Source organism: Agelaius tricolor, unplaced genomic scaffold (assembly GCF_023055355.1).
Source record: "Agelaius tricolor isolate 1412-34295 unplaced genomic scaffold, bAgeTri1.0.p SCAF_5, whole genome shotgun sequence".
Classification (NCBI taxonomy): domain Eukaryota; kingdom Metazoa; phylum Chordata; class Aves; order Passeriformes; family Icteridae; genus Agelaius; species Agelaius tricolor.
The window spans coordinates 34665128-34680890 of NW_027269265.1; the positions used below are offsets into that span (position 1 = coordinate 34665128).

The 15763-nt window shown below is 42.8% G+C and overlaps 1 protein-coding gene across 1 annotated transcript in view; it reads right to left on the reverse strand.

The window, feature by feature from the left end:
- Positions 1-15763, reverse strand: part of LOC139590082 (deubiquitinase DESI2-like) — a 50368-nt gene that overhangs the window by 20335 nt on the left and 14270 nt on the right. The gene's annotated exons all lie outside the window — the stretch shown is intronic.

Genomic DNA, 15763 nt, shown 5'->3' on the forward strand with positions numbered 1-15763 from the left:
CCTGCATAAACCCAGCTGCTACAGGATGTGTGATTATTTATCTATCTTCTCACCTAATATCTGACACTGAGTCACTTTTATCAATTCACTTGCCTTATTTAACCTTCAAAATCTTCAGTAAGAGAATCCCCAATTATTTTCCACACACCCTATAACATCACCTCCCAGCACCCTTACTTATTATTTTGGTTTTAGGCAAAGACATCGTAGAGTTGGAGGTTTGTTGCCCTAGTAGGTCAGAGAAATTTTCAAGAGGAGCTGCTAAGTGACTCTTTTGTCTGGAGCCCAGAGGTCCCCGTTACATTTAGAGCAGAGAAGCACTGCAGTCCAGTGCATGCGTGTGATGCTCCTCTGCCAAGCGCTGCGCAGGGCCTGTTTCCACCACACCGTGAAGGACAGTGCAGACACCCAAACAAGTCCCAGCTAAGCTAATTCCAGAGCAAGAAGCTGTACAGCCATGCCAGGGCAATGCTGCATTGGAGATAATTAGCCCTGTTCAGCATCAGTGTTTATTAGGTCAGCTACAGAGCTGCACTGCTACAGAAATGATGTTTTCAGGCACAGAGGAAACTGCCCATGCCTGTTATATTTGCAGTTCACTTACAGTTGCTGTGCAATGAAGATACATGTTCTAGTAACTAAATTCTGGTTTTAATCTACCACTGTGAGGAAAATGAGTGCTGCTCACTTGTTCCTGTACAAGGACATGACAGGTTCATTAAACTCTCTTCTGGATCTGATAGCAGCTTCTTGTGGAACCAGAATAAGCTAAATCTTCCCTGTGTCTGGTGTCACTGAGCTACCCCTTCCATTCTCTTTAGCAGACCTTAACCTAGGCTTGCTCTTCCTATTAGCCATATCGAGCTTAGCAGTATACTCCATCCTGTGGTCAGGCTGAGCTTCTAATTCAGAATACGCCCTGATTGGGGCACTGAAGAGGAGTCTGATTTCCATCTAGCTTCAATTGATACAATACTGATATGACCTACTAGCAAGACCAAAGTGCAAGGCAGCTCTGAATCACGGCTGTACTGTCCTCATCTCACCCCTGTCTCCAGGGTGCTGTAGAGTCTGCCTCCAGTGTGTGACTGAACTCACAGTGAATGCCTCAGAGCACTTTGGCACAGTCTCCGGCTTGTCTTGGGAGGAAGCTATGCTAAAGTGAACGTGTCAGTCACTTGCTGAGCTGGAAAAGAGAATCCAAGCCAGATTTGAAATCAGGTTTGTACACACATGCACAAGCTGGCCTTGTTTTCCAAGGGGTTTACAATTCTGAGCATAAGAACAGCAGCAACAGTCAGCAAATGCTCATTTCTGGAGTAAATTGGTTATTGCTTAGATTAAAAAGAAGAATCGGCAGCCTGTTCAGTCAGATGAAGAGCCAGAGAACCGAATACAGCAGTATCTTAAAGGGAGTTGTGATTCATGCTTGCATTGCACACTGCCTGGAAAATTGTGCCCTAAACCATACACAGGAGGGACTTAGAGCATTCTGTCTCATTTCCATCTTCAACAGAGAACAGCTCAGATGATAAACGAGGCAGGGAGGAAGGCTAACCAGGCTATAATCACCTCATAATAGCAGCAGATAGCCCAAAACTCAAAATTCAAAGCCAGAGAGGAACCTCTGTGTTTAGTTTGTAATGTATCAATTAATAGCTTTTAATGAAGATCTCTGATTAAGTAGAATTTCAAAATTTTCAGATTTTATTCAGGTCTTCCCTGATCTTCTGTTGGTTTGGTTCAGAGGTCAGTAATAACCAGTGAGATAGTTTAGATTCTGGGGGATATTCTGAGTCAGTTCTTGCATTATTCCCTTCATTTATCCATCTCACAGAGGTAGAAGTAAAAGTCCAGAACAGTGAACCATGCCCTAACTTTCTAAAAAAGAAAGAAACTAAAAAGCTTCATTATATTGACATGCATCTTTCAGGTCTAGAATGGAGAATCAGATGATGTGATACTGGCAGATTATATCATCCTGGGGGTTTTCAGAGTAGGAGCTCCTAGGAACTCATGCCAGACACATGAGTGTCCAGACAGAAGTGGACATGTAACACCAACCTTCCACCATCAACTAATACTGTACTATAACATTGAAGTTTCTGTCACTAACTCTGTCTTCCCTGCTTCAAACACACTTCATTACTTTCCATGGTGTGTCACCAAAATCTTTCCTGCATCAATGTGCTCAGCAGTTTAACTAAACAGCTCCCCAGATGCTGGAGACAAGACCTCTTCCATGAGTATCGCAGATATTCTGAGCTCTTGATGCTTTCTCTGAGCAGCCAACCCACTAAGCAGTATTCTATTTATCACCACAATACTGACTGGATATTCCACTCCACCAGATCCATCCACTACTGAACAGCTGCTAAGCCTTCCTTTGTTATGATCTGTATCATACCTAACATATAGGAAAGAAATCCACCAGTTGTTAATTAGATCTGATTTCAATAAATAGCTGCAAACTCAGAGAACCCAGTGTCATAGGTCCTTGCAGAGACCTCTACTCTTCACCAGGTGTCACACACAAGCAATGTCTGAGCCAGCATACCAGGCTAGAGAGAGCTTGGCTGTGACCTCATCTGGTGCTCTGATGTCCAGGTACGACCACACACTACTGTGAATGAGACACCTTTACCAAGGATGGGTGCAGATGATGAAACAGTAACTAACTTCTTCCTATCTCTTCTCAAAGCACCATTTGCATGTAATTCAGAAGGATTACTTCCTTTTCCCTGTGAGTTCACTGGCAGAGCTTTGCTTCTAGGAGAAAGGAAAAAAACAGTAAATAATTATATTTAGACATTGCTAGGGAGCAAGGAGCATGTTAAGGGACTCGTGTCAACACAGGTCCCAAAAGAGACTGTCAGCCCTACCACCTGAGCTTGATTTTAATCCTTTCCTTTTTGAGGGCCAAGTCTCACACTGTACTTGACCCTTTACAAGGATGTCTCCTCTTTATAGGTTGGGGAATCTGGCTTGCTGAAGAGACCCTTGGCTCAACAAATCCAAGTGGAGAACACCCAGGGCAGTGCTTGCCCCTGCAGTCAAGTTACCTAAGCAGCCTCACAAAGACATGCAAAGGACTGTGTGCACTAACAAATACACTGCTCAGCTGTATCTCAAACACCAAGAGAATGCTCTGCAATGTTAAATCTCAGCACAAAAGGCAGTCTTTTAAAGGCAACATCAGATTGATGCAGGAGACCAGCTAGGGAACATCAAAGTAATACCTCAGCATTATGTCCTGAGATGCATTGATCCAGAAATTTGAGAGCACAAAAGATAAAACTGGAGGGGAAAGCTAGAGAACAGCATTTCAGGAAATGAGCCAGAAAATCCCAGCTGTTTATAGCATACAGTCAGCAGCTTCAGAAGAGTTGTTTCCTCAATACATCATTCTAAATCAAGATCCAGAATCTTGGTCCCACAGGGGTGGATGGAAAGGGTCCATAAAACATCACAGATTATTCCCCAAGTAATGCTGGCAGGGATGAAGGAGGCTTTACTTCAACTACAGACATGCAGAACAGGGGGTTTCCTGCAGATCCAGGGCTCTTCAGTCATATTGCAGCAGTGCTCACTTCTGTTCCACGGCCCCAGGCAGGCACACAGTCCTGAAACATGTCCTAGTCCTTCTGTTCACCCCTTCTGCCCTGGAGCTCTAGTGGTAAAAACTCACTATCATGTGGGATGACGTCAAATTTTACAGCATAGCTACTATTAGCAAGGTTTTTTTTGCAATTGGGTGAGACTCAAGCTCATTTCAGTGTGACCTGTGTCTCTTACACTCCATTCTCCAGGAGTCCAAGGCTTGTGTATTCATCAAGTCTAAAATGCTATTTTCCTAATACTACAGTGACTACACATTAAGTAGGAAAGGGTTTAAATACATGTGGGCAGAACAGGAACTAAATAAAGCTTAACAGAGTATTGAGGAGTGATGACACAGACCTGTCTTTGCTACTTCACACCTGGGAAAAGCTACCTGGGTGGGTCCTCCCTCCAGCACACACAGAACATGGCTCTTCCAGCTGGAGGATCATCTCCTATATCAGGTCCTCTTCACTGTTGGCAAAAGCTATCAATCTGCAAGTCAAGGACATGAGTGTGAAAACCCATCAGGTCACTCCAAATCCAATCAGCCAAAAGCACCTGCTTTAGTCAGGTATGTTAACTTTCAGCTACAGTTCCAGACAGTGTTAAAGAAACAAAATGCTGCAGTGAGGAGGTCTGTGTTTACAAACAGGTGCAGCCTCCAGTTGCAGTAGGCAGTAACTTTCAAATATCAAGAAAAACAATTCTCAGGGTGTAGTCACTGGCCTGCTTGCAAATAACCCAACTGCCAGAACTGATTAAAGCTCAGGAACTACAGTTTTTCTTCCAGGAGAGCATTCTCAAATACTGAGAACTCTGCAGGTTCAGTGCAGCAAGAGAGCTTGATGTAGCTCTGATGAGGCAGGGATACACAAGGACCCCACTCAAGAACCACACTTCATACTTGGATTGGCTGAAGAGCAGACATCTGAGGAGCAGAGTCAGAGAGAAGAAAAGGACAAGGCATCCTTTGGCATGCAACTGCCTCTGCTCTGCTGCATTTTGAATGAAAGAAGCTTCTGCTGAAGACACTTGTCTACTCTTCAGGTTAATACACTCTAATAGAACAAGGATTTCCTGGGAAACAACAGCCTGATGCTTAAAACTGATACTGCTAAATGTATTCCCTCATGCAAACCCACAGATACTAGGAGAGGAGACCCAAGGCAGGATGCTCAGTTGCAGCCTGGAGAAGAATGAGAGGCCAAGCCTCTGAAGGACTGCAGCAGCCAGCTCTGTCTCAGCAGGTCTTCTATTTCAGCCAAGTCCTGCTCTGCAAAGGAACTTTTCTTCTCAGGTTGGGCTGAATATATTCTTTGGCTGTCTCCTCAGGAAGAATTTCTTCAGAGTTTACTGTGGCTTTTCAGACATTATTATAATATGCATCTGAATTGCCTGATGCATGAGCCAACAATAAAACCTTTACAATCAAGAAGCATAAAGAGCTTATTTCAGAGGCTTCTAAAATGCTGTGTATGGATTAAAAACTGATGCTGCTGCTGAGAGAGATTGGAAATCTACTTATGCTTCAATGTTGTGACGCAATGCGATTTTAGTGGAAGAATATGAGGACAGAAGAAATTATTAATCATGCTGTGGAAATGAAACAGTAAGCATTTCACAAGTTAACTTTTGTGTGTATTCAGAATATTTTAATTAAAAGTCACAAGCAAGATTTAGCTGTGACAATGGGATACCTCCAGCACTTCCACTTACAGCCTCATCCTATAAATGGTAGGCACAGTTCTAGCTCAGCATACTCGTATTACTTGAAGTCTCTTACAATTTTCTGCTTTCTCCATTACTGTTTATACTTTCTAGCCTGTTATGCTGCTGGCAGGTGTTGTCCTGAGCAGAGCTTCCCTCCTGCAGCTACATCTGTGAGGTGTTTACAAGTTGACTGCTGTGCATCCTTGGCCTCAAGGCATGCACATCTGAAGCTGCTGTTTGAAGGCAGCTGACCCGGTGTGCTCTGCATCAAACACAGCTCTCTTGATGAGGAGAGCCAGCACTCATCCAACTCATGTTTCAGTGCTCGAGGGAGAACCTGCCTCACAAACAGAGACATAGGGCAACTTGCTGGCTAAAATAAACAACTATTTTCTGTCCCTGCAGAATGACCATCCCTGTCTCTTCTGTTTGAAGGTTCACACAAAGCCAGCCCACCAGGCCAAGGGTTTGTCACACCAGGCACACTAATGGCCCATCTCAGCTGTGTACCAAACATGGCATTTATAGCAGACTGTTTACAGCATACAAGAAGCAATATACCATTTTTCCAACCTCCACCTGTTTCCCTAAACTTCATTACTGACTGTACCTGAAGGAGTCAGCTCAGTGAGCCAGGGTGGGACTGGGATATCAAGCAGAAGTCACTGAGGAGGGGTTGCTGGAGCATGTGCCAGTGCCAGGAGCCTGTCCCACACAGTAATCTTATAAGCAGCCCTGAAGAAGGATTATCCATGCTATTGCACACCCCTTTACATGTTGTATCCCCTTAGTTCAGACAACTTCTATGAAACTCTTCATCTCAAGCATATGAAAAAAAGCACATCCATTTGCAGGATTACACTGAAATATATTCACTCATGGAATGTGCCTGAGAAACTCACATGTGTTAGAAGCTTAAAGAAGTAATAATACCTTTGCCTTACATGCATTCACAATGACAAATTGAGAGGTATTGAAAAAGAACAGCAGCAAAATGATCAGGGAAGTAGCAAGACTGACATATAAGAATTAATTTAGAAGCACTAATAGCTTAGCAAAGCAATGACTGCAAATGACAAATCTGCAAATATTTGAAGGGCTGACATGAATTATGGGGAATACTTCTTAAGAATGACACAAAAGATTCAAGTAGGAGCAACATACTTTAAAAAAGAGAGACTTTGACTAAGTGCTTAGAAGATTCCTGGCAGCAAAAAAAGAACAAGAAAACATTTGTATGACTCAAAACCAGATATTGGAAAGCCTTAATGTGCCTGTACAAGACAGAGTATTGAATGGTCTGAACTGTTTTGCTCTGCTAATGTCAAGGAGTCTGCTAACATTCTTAGCTGAGTGTATTTCAGACACTACACACCTATCTGTATTGTGAGCCCTCAGCCCAGACTGTCAATAAGTAGGCTTCCCATCAAAGAGGATTCAGATGAGCTGAAAAAAAATGCAAGGGAGATAAATACCCAACAGCTTGGACAGGAGCTCATCAGAGCTGTCTGAAGCACAGTGCAGATGCTTTGGCTCTGGAACTGAATTGACCCTGACATATCTGGTAGGGTCAGCAATAGAGCCTTAGGGCTCTCTGTCCTTCCTCTTGCAGAAAGGATGTAACTGAGAACTGTAATAACAAATAGGGCTGTTAAATGATTTTTCAGATGTGGAGTAATGCTGCGACCTTGCTCAGACCAAGAAACATTAACATCTCCTTTTCCTGGTTGGTAAGGATCCTTTGCTGTCTTCTGTGGATCTGTAGCAGTGTTTCTTCCCAAAGAAGAAGCTAACCCATCCTGATACCCAGCATTACAGAGAGAAAACAGACATTCAGTGGATCCTTTGCAAACACACTCCAGCTGACTCATCAGTCCTGCCCAGGCCAAAGCATCTGCTTTGCTCCGAGTATTGGGCTGCAGGTACCATGCACCCCAGGTCCCCCACAGAACAGCTGATTGACAAGCAGCTGTAGCATATCCCTCAAGAGATTGTGCTGAAAAGCACAGTTCATCTCTGCTCTGACAGATTATTAGCAGAAATTTGAACTTCAGTCTTTCAAATCCAAGATGAACACCCTAATCACCAGCCATAGCTTCTCCATCAAAGTGATGCATGCACATGTAAACTGCCCAGCAGAAGAGAATGAAGATTCATGCCACCAAATAAACCAGCAGCTAAGACTTTTCTTCCAAAGGCTTGTCTAGATCCCTGCTCAGGTTCCTGAATTTCTCTTCCATGATAGCCAAATGCTAATATGACACTGATTCTTCCTTATTGATTTGCCCTCCTTTGCCTGGATGTTCCTGGCTGGGCAAACACAAATACCTGCTTTTTGGTTACCCCAGGCACACCAACAGTCCATGCCTGACCACCTGAGGCAGATTTCTTGTGATCTCTTCTTGGGTTTCTAATGAGAACATGCAAAACACTAATCTCTTTCAAGTTACAGTATAGTTTCAAATACACTTCACCATGCTGTTTCCACAGCTAGGATGCCAAACAAGAATTTGAGAGGGATTCCCTGCTCTGCTATGGACATACCACAGATTTACTCCAGACCAGGTCAAAACTGAAATTTCATCAGCATGATACTACACTCACATTCAAGACTGTGATCCTCCAAATTCTTCTTCCAATTCCCATCTACCCTGAAGTGTTTAACACCATCATTATCAGCAATCTGAATGGAAGACCTTCCCATTCCACTACAGTGTGAGCTCCACACTCTGGTAAAGAGAACCCCCAATAAGGATGAAGATCCACAAAGTAGGAGTCACCCTGGGGATTCCTAATGGTAGCATTAGCACCTCATAGCCAGGAGTTAAACCTACCCACAGGTGAATCTGGATCCTTACAAGAAAGTGAAAAAAGAATGTAAGATGCCCCAGATTTTCTCTTTGTACAAGGATTGTGTAGAATCAAAATTATATGTTGTATAGGCCTGTAAATTCTCACTCAGTCTCATTCCCATTCACTTGCCAAAGCCAGTTGTGCCTGTCCTTTGAGCCAAGAGCAGATCAGAAAAGAGCAGGGCAGGGTGTGCTTGCACTAAGCAATCTATACTCCATGCTGGCTTTGGTGGCACACATTCAAAATACCTCATAGTGTCCATGAAAGAAATTGACTGCATGCCACTAACAATAGTTTGCTATGGCAAAAGAAAAAAAAAATCAATATTTGTCTCCGAGTTTCTGAGAAGAGAATCTATTCTGCTGCATAGATAGGGGAAACCCTTTCACAATGTGAGCTGAGGTTTTTCCTGGAGAGGTTCCAGGGCCTTCCAGGGCCCTTGCCTGGCTGGCAGGGTGCCTAACCAGCTTAGCTTAGAAAAACACTGGGAAATACAGATTCCTGCAGCTAATAACCTGTCCTTCTACTCTACAGTGTTTGTCCTGTCTTGGATAAAACTCTTCATACAGTGTCTCATCTCTTTGCACTTCATACAGGTAAATGGATACATGTGCATTTCTGCCAAAATTGTATACTCTCTCTCTGTTCTTCCTGCACAGCTACTGAGGAATTGCATTACAGTGATATCTCCAGGTTAGAATTTTAGAGATAAAACAGAAAATATTCAGGAACCTGAATATAGCAATGACAAAATGCTGCTGTGCATGGAGATTCAAACACGTCTTCCCTCAAAACCCACTTCTGCTGGTCTGAAGAAGGAAAAAAAATAAAACAGTAAAGCAAGGAACATTTCCTTGAGAAGGGAACTGTCTCAAGAAGGGGTAACTCTATAACCTAGCTCAATGCCAAAATGGGTTGTTGGAATAATTATTGTCTTCAAGGCACAAAACTGATACAGAAACAGCAGTCAGGAAGTTCAGACAGAAAACTGTTTATAACCCATGACCCTAGGGCTTCTCTGCTGAGTGACTGTAACACTATTTAAAATTACCAAAGATAGTAAACATGAATAGCTTAGGAAATGAGGAAATTTCTTATTGTTGGCATTTACCTACTGGATGCTGACAAAGTGTTTTAGGGATACTTTTGCTCCCCCCATATGAAGATGCAACAGAATGATTAATATGTGCAGCATGCCACTGTGGTTGGGAACCAATTAAAAAGCTGTGGGAGTGTCTTAACAACTCTGATGTAATGTACTCTGCTTTGGTTTGGGTGGGGGCTACAGGAAGTTTGGTTTTTGTTGTTTTTTTCTTTCCCCCAAGAATTCCCTCTGTCTTTATTTAATGGGCAGCACTGGATGTGCTGCTCCAAAAGCATTTAACAGCCATCTCTTGCCAGAAGACAGAAGTGGCTGTTGGCAGCACTGGGTGGCATTGAGGCAATAGCATTTGGCACTATGAAGATACTGTTTTGTGTGCAAACCACTTCAGGTTAAAATGCCGGTGTTTGTCCCTTCAAAGGGACAGCCTCTGTGCTTGCTTCTCCCAAGGGGCACACACACCATTGCACAGGCAGAGGCATAAACCTGACAGTGAAGCTTCTTTGGAAAACATTAAGTTGTCCTCTCTTTCTTCTCCTTACCCCCAACTCATAAACAGCACAGCATGTGTTGGACTAGTATTCAGGCTCCCCTAAATATTTCCTTTCTTCTGGGCACAATAGCAATTTTACACTTGTATTAAAGCAAATCTTCTGTGCTAGTCTGCTGTATGTTGCATAAATCTAGAAACAGATCTGAAATGACCCAAGAGATTCAGACAACTGCTTCCTTCACAGACTTGCATCTTACAGTATCTCCAATCTGAAATATACCCTGTAAGATCAGGAATTGAAGGAGAAAAGGTAAGATAAGGAAATACTTTAATAAGACCAAAGAGGAGAATTTGCCTTATGTAACTAGTTTCTCTGGGAATATTCCTCCCTCTGTCTCCTCCTCACCACCCCCATTAGTATTTATTTCTATAAAAATCCATTAGATACTGCAACTACATCTTGGCTCCCGTTTGCTTCAGTGAAAAGAGAAAGGGTTGTGTATTTGTACCGTGGAGTGCAAATGGTGTTGTCTGCCAGATCCCTCAGAGAACTGCCAAATGTTTCTCCTGCATGCAGAGCAGACATCTAATCTGAACTGTGGCCAGGCTGATGTAGGAGAAAGAGGTAAGCACTGTGATGCCTCACCTAGCTCACGACATCCTCTAATATCTAAGACCTCTGCCCTCAGATTAAGCTGCCTCCATAGATTGGCCCTTCTAAGAAGAAGGTATTCTAAGATATCTGGACCCTTCTAGATGCCTAGATATCTATTGTAGAAAAACAAAGCCTTATTTGGCCTGAGGAGGTCAGCCACTGTCAAGTTCCTCAAAAGCAGATTGCAACTTATATCTGGAGGTGAAGAAGCACACTCCAAGTACACCCCCATTTTCATTACTATCTAAAATAAGAGCACATGCTCATAATAGGACACTATACACAATTCATATTCCATACTGACCCAGAAATTCTTCTCAGAGAGTCAGAGACCTAAAAAAGTCATCACCCTCTTTCCAGAGTGATCCATAGTGCAGTACAAGGGCAAAACCCCATTCAGTTGGTCTCACCTTTGATACAGACACGACTTGCATATGTGATTAAGGGTATTGTACAGCACATGTGGATTTCAGTTCCCTTGAGCTGCTTTTCTGTAAGTTCACTCATGCAAGGTAAGGAATACAAATGGTCATAAAGCCATAAATTAAGCTAATTATCCAGTAAACCAAGAGAAAAAAATATTTCTATTCCTTTCTAGCAGGGAAGTGATCTGGACACTCTAGCAATGAAAGTCATGCAGGTGATGAATGGATAGGTCTGAGACCATTCAGTTCCCACTCCATACATCTGCCTTCTCCCAAGTTAGATGGATGCATGCAAGAGGTAAACAGATTCATCAAACAAATAAGATCAGCAGCCCAGCCAGATATATTTCATCTTATGTGAAAGTTCCATTTGCTCTATGAAGTATACAAGTTCAGTAGCATTTTTATAATTCATTTTACTATGATTCCCTTTAACACCACAATAATCTTGTTTAGCTTCTCTTACTGTAAGAGACCACAAAGGGATAAAATCCCCAAGATAACATAAAACTGGGCATCATGACCAAAAGACTGCTTGCATGACTGGGAGATCTCAGGAGGGGCTAGTGTCACCAGATTGGTTTATGAACACTATCTTTCTTCTCATGCTTCATATCAGATCTAGGGGAGAAGTAGCTCATCATCTCTTTGGAGCCAGAGCTCTTTCTCTGGCTCCTATTTACAAAGTGTCTTTGTGAAATAGGATGGAATCCCAGTTCATGGCTAAGGCTCATTGTTGGTATCACAAATGAATCATCAACAGCAGGACAAGGCAAACACCAGCATATTGTAAGCAGGAGAGCATTACCTCCATCCACAGGAGAACATTGAGAAAACTTCACAAGCAAACAGGACATATTTGCTCATGCACCACATCTGCAAACATAAATGCAGTCTGTATGTGTGCAGCAAAGCCTTAGAGAACAGCAGTGCTTTAACCCTCTGCTTTCCATCAAGTGGCTGGCTAGCAATATGCAAACATGTCCAAGACTGCACAAATCCAACGGTCTCCTTTCACATATGCTATTTTAGTAATCAAGCCTAGAAACAAGCCCAGTATTGCACCAAAGGTACAGCACTGCAGATTAGTCCTTGGCAAAATTCCTTATAGGAACAATTTTCTCCTAATCCTCCTCTTCCAGAACATGGTGACTTACACAACTGTGCTGCTGAATCCCTAGGAATGCCTTTGCTTTCTGTGGCAATAATTGGCCTGCTCAGAAGACAGCCTTCTTCAGCAAGTAAACTACAGAAGATGCAAATTTTTAACTCTCAACTTACTTCATCCTCCAAAGTGCATTTGTAAGTGGTAAACAACAAAAGTAAACACACACCTTGGTTTGCTACCCTGCAGTAGCAATGTTCAGGTAATCAAGTATGAAAACAGTGCTGGATGGAGAAAAATAGCCAGCAATGCACATTTTTTCCTCTCTCTTTGTAAAAAAAAAGACCACCTACTCTGACATGAGCTTCATTTCTATTTTGTGTAATTGTGTAGCTGTAGTTTCTACTTCACTTGAACACTTATACCATGGGTTTTGTGCACCCATGTTTGCAAATACCTTCTTTGATTTCCCTTCCAGCTCAGTCCTAGCAAGGCACGTGCTCCTCATCTGTGTGATCAGATGGCACTACAGAACAGACATGAGCAAGACCAGCCTGGTGAAGAATTGCTGCACTGGTGCCAGTCCTAAAGAAAAACACTCAGGAGATAAAGAATGCCAGCTAGGTTTAACAGAGAGATGGGATGGAGAAGAACATGATTCATGTCACAAATGAGCCTTTGGAAGATGCTTCAAGTAAACAGGAATCAGTCTTGAGTTTTAAAGCCTTAAGAATAGCCAAGATTTTGGAAGCATTCCGATGCTCTGTTTCTTGAGCATGTGGAACTGCTTGGCATTGTGGCACTCAAATCTTAGTTCAAGTGCAGTCACAATAAAGATCTAGACATCATGAACACACAAATTAGGGATGGGAGAACCTGAGTGTCCAGCAGAGAGCACTGCAGGCAGCACTCTTACTGATCATTCCTCACTCAAATTGTCTCAAGACCCTGTCCTTTCAAGAGCAGATGAAAACATTTTCACTTTTAGCTTCTAGACAGACCTAAAAAATTAAAAGAATAGCCTCCTCAGTAACATTTATTTCTTCAATCCTTCCTCCAAAAGGTCAGAAGAGAAGTCTTTAGGGCCAAGTGATAGCAAAGCTGCAAAAGGAGAACTCAATCCACCCACCCACTGTTACAGAAAAAATTAATTTAATCTTTCCATCAGAATTTTCTTGTTTCCTCCAAAATAAAACTGGTGAGATTCCCATGCTGGAACCTCCCACTTTTATTTTTGTAGAAGTAGGAGGAGTGAGGAAATCAGAAGAGGACTTAGCTTTACACCACTAAGTAATACACCTGCAAGCTACCAGCAAGGGCTGTTGATACAGGAGGTTACATTTGCTCAGGAAAATTGAATGGAAGAAAGAGCTGTGGAGGCCTAGTAAAGAAGCAGAGGTCAAGCTCAGAGAAGCCCCAGGGCTAAAAATGTGTGAACGTGTTAGAAGGAAGTGTCATATATGCTTGTGCTGCTCCATCTCCCAATTGTGACCACGAGCAGGCATTGAGGGAAGAATAATGAAATTGGATTAGATGGATCCTTGGTCTGAAACAGTTTGGCAGTTCTTACGTTTGTGTTCTTTTCTGTGAATAAGAATGAAAACATGGAAAGGAAACCTTGGAAATACAAGGAGGGGAGGTGTTTCAAAGATGAGCTTTCATCCGTCTGAAAGAATGGGCAAGCCTTGTGAACCTGTGGGAGAGAATCTGCCTCACACTTTGGTAGTCAGAATACAATTTAAGCAAAGGTTTTGAGATCACGCTGTAAGTGCCCAATTAGCTCTTGCGTGCAAAAGGGATTCTCTTCTATTTATTCATATCCAGCAGGGCAGAAATCCAAAGCTTTCTGCCCACTGTGGATTTGCTCTTCCAATTCATTAGGATTAATTTCTTCACCACCCACACAATTCTCTGAATCTCTTCCTCCCCTCCTGCCCCACTGCCACCTGTCAAAGTTATAAAGATGATTGGTGCTCCTTAAAAGCAGCAAGAAACATCTTTATCCATCTATTTACTGGCAGATGCTTTCTCCCCCCCCACTCCTTTGCTAGACTAGTTCTTTCCAAAAGCCTGCAGTCTGTCAAGCTGTCCTCAGACCACATATGTGCATGCAGTGCTTAACCACATCACCTCCTGTAACCCCCGTGTCCTTATCCCCCCAAAATCCTAGGTAGCATTTTATTTTGTCCAGTACCAAGTTAAACAACAATATTTTCAAATCCATTGGCCATCAAATTAAATTATACCCTGTATAAACACATCAGCATAAAGACTTCAGGCTTGTCTAGAGCAATTGTTTTTATTTCTAAAGCAAAGGATAAATTTTGATGGATTAACATGAACGTAATCCTGTTGTCAAGTCATTGGGCAGAACTGGGAGTGACTGTTTCTCCTTTACCTCCTCCTTTCTCAGTCCAAAGCTTATACAGAGTCACGAGGGGGAAAGGGGAGCACTAATCGTTCATGCTCTGACTCATTTACCCCAGTTTACTAAGTGACACCTTTTCAGAGAGCTTCTTGAATTGTATCATCAGAGATGCTCTGTAAATTAATCAGTTTGGAAAGAACCATCTCTGATCCTGTTGGCATCACAGTACGACATTAAATCCTGGTACTTTTCTTTCAAACAGGAAATCATGATAACAACAGAGGGCCTGCACTTTCATTTTGAAAAGACTGAGTGCTGGAAGAGTGCTTCTGACCCACAGTTCCCTTCAGTGCTGGAAGCTATCTGAACTCTGTCAAAGGAGAGCACAGGTAAACTAGGAAGCTGCAGTAAAACACTTTGCTTTGAAATGTCTATCACAGTCCTTAAAAAGAAATCAGACCATTTTCAGCAGCTACATCTGGAGAAGAATGAGAATAGTCTCACAATCCTAACTCCACATAAAAACCCAAGGGAGTGTACAACAAGTTACCTAATCATAGAGTCATAGAATACCTCAAATTGGAGGGACCCATAAGGATCATTAAGTTCAACTTCTTGCTTCTCTCGGGACTACCTAAATCTAAACTGTAATGACTACAAATGTTGTCCAGACGCTCCTTGAACATGCAAGGCTGGTGCTATGACCACCTCCCTGAGGAGCCTCTTCCAGTGGCCAATCACCCTCTCAGTGAAAACCTTTTTCCTAATGTCCAGTCTGAACTTCCCCTGACATAGCTTCATTCCCTTCCTCGTGTCCTATCATCAGACTCGCCAGCCTCTCTGCAAGCTAGTGCCTCAGCTGCACATTGGGAATAACAGCCTTTTCCTTCTCCAGGGAAATAATGGCAAGTATGCTGGAGAAGACTGAGAAAGGACCATGCCCTGGAGTGGAAAAAGCTAAGCAGATCCCTTGGGTATCCTGTTCCACCCCCTGCAACAGCAACACAGCATGGAGATACATTTGCTTTAAATTGTCAAGCACCATCAGCAAGGTCCAGAGCACAGAGCTGCTCAGGGGGAGCTAATGTATCCTGTCACAAAGCACAGCACACAGCCCTCTCGTGCTGCATTGTTTTCTTACCCACCTCTTCTGCATCTTCCATCCCTTGAACAACATCCACCATGCTGCAACCTGTGTGTTTGCAACTCGCACACCATCATCTTGATTTGCCTGGGCTTTCCTGACAGAATTAAATGAATAGCAAATTGAGCTCTGTTTTTCCCTCCCCCACTTTCCCCTTGCTTTTGTACATGCTGAAGTTAAAAGCTTCCTCTGACTCAGATTTCAGCTGTCACAGATTTCAGCAGTTTTCTCCCAGGAAGTCTGGATGCTAATGACAGAAATAGCAGCTATCTCTAAACACTTCATCTGCTGTCTGTGGTCAGAGG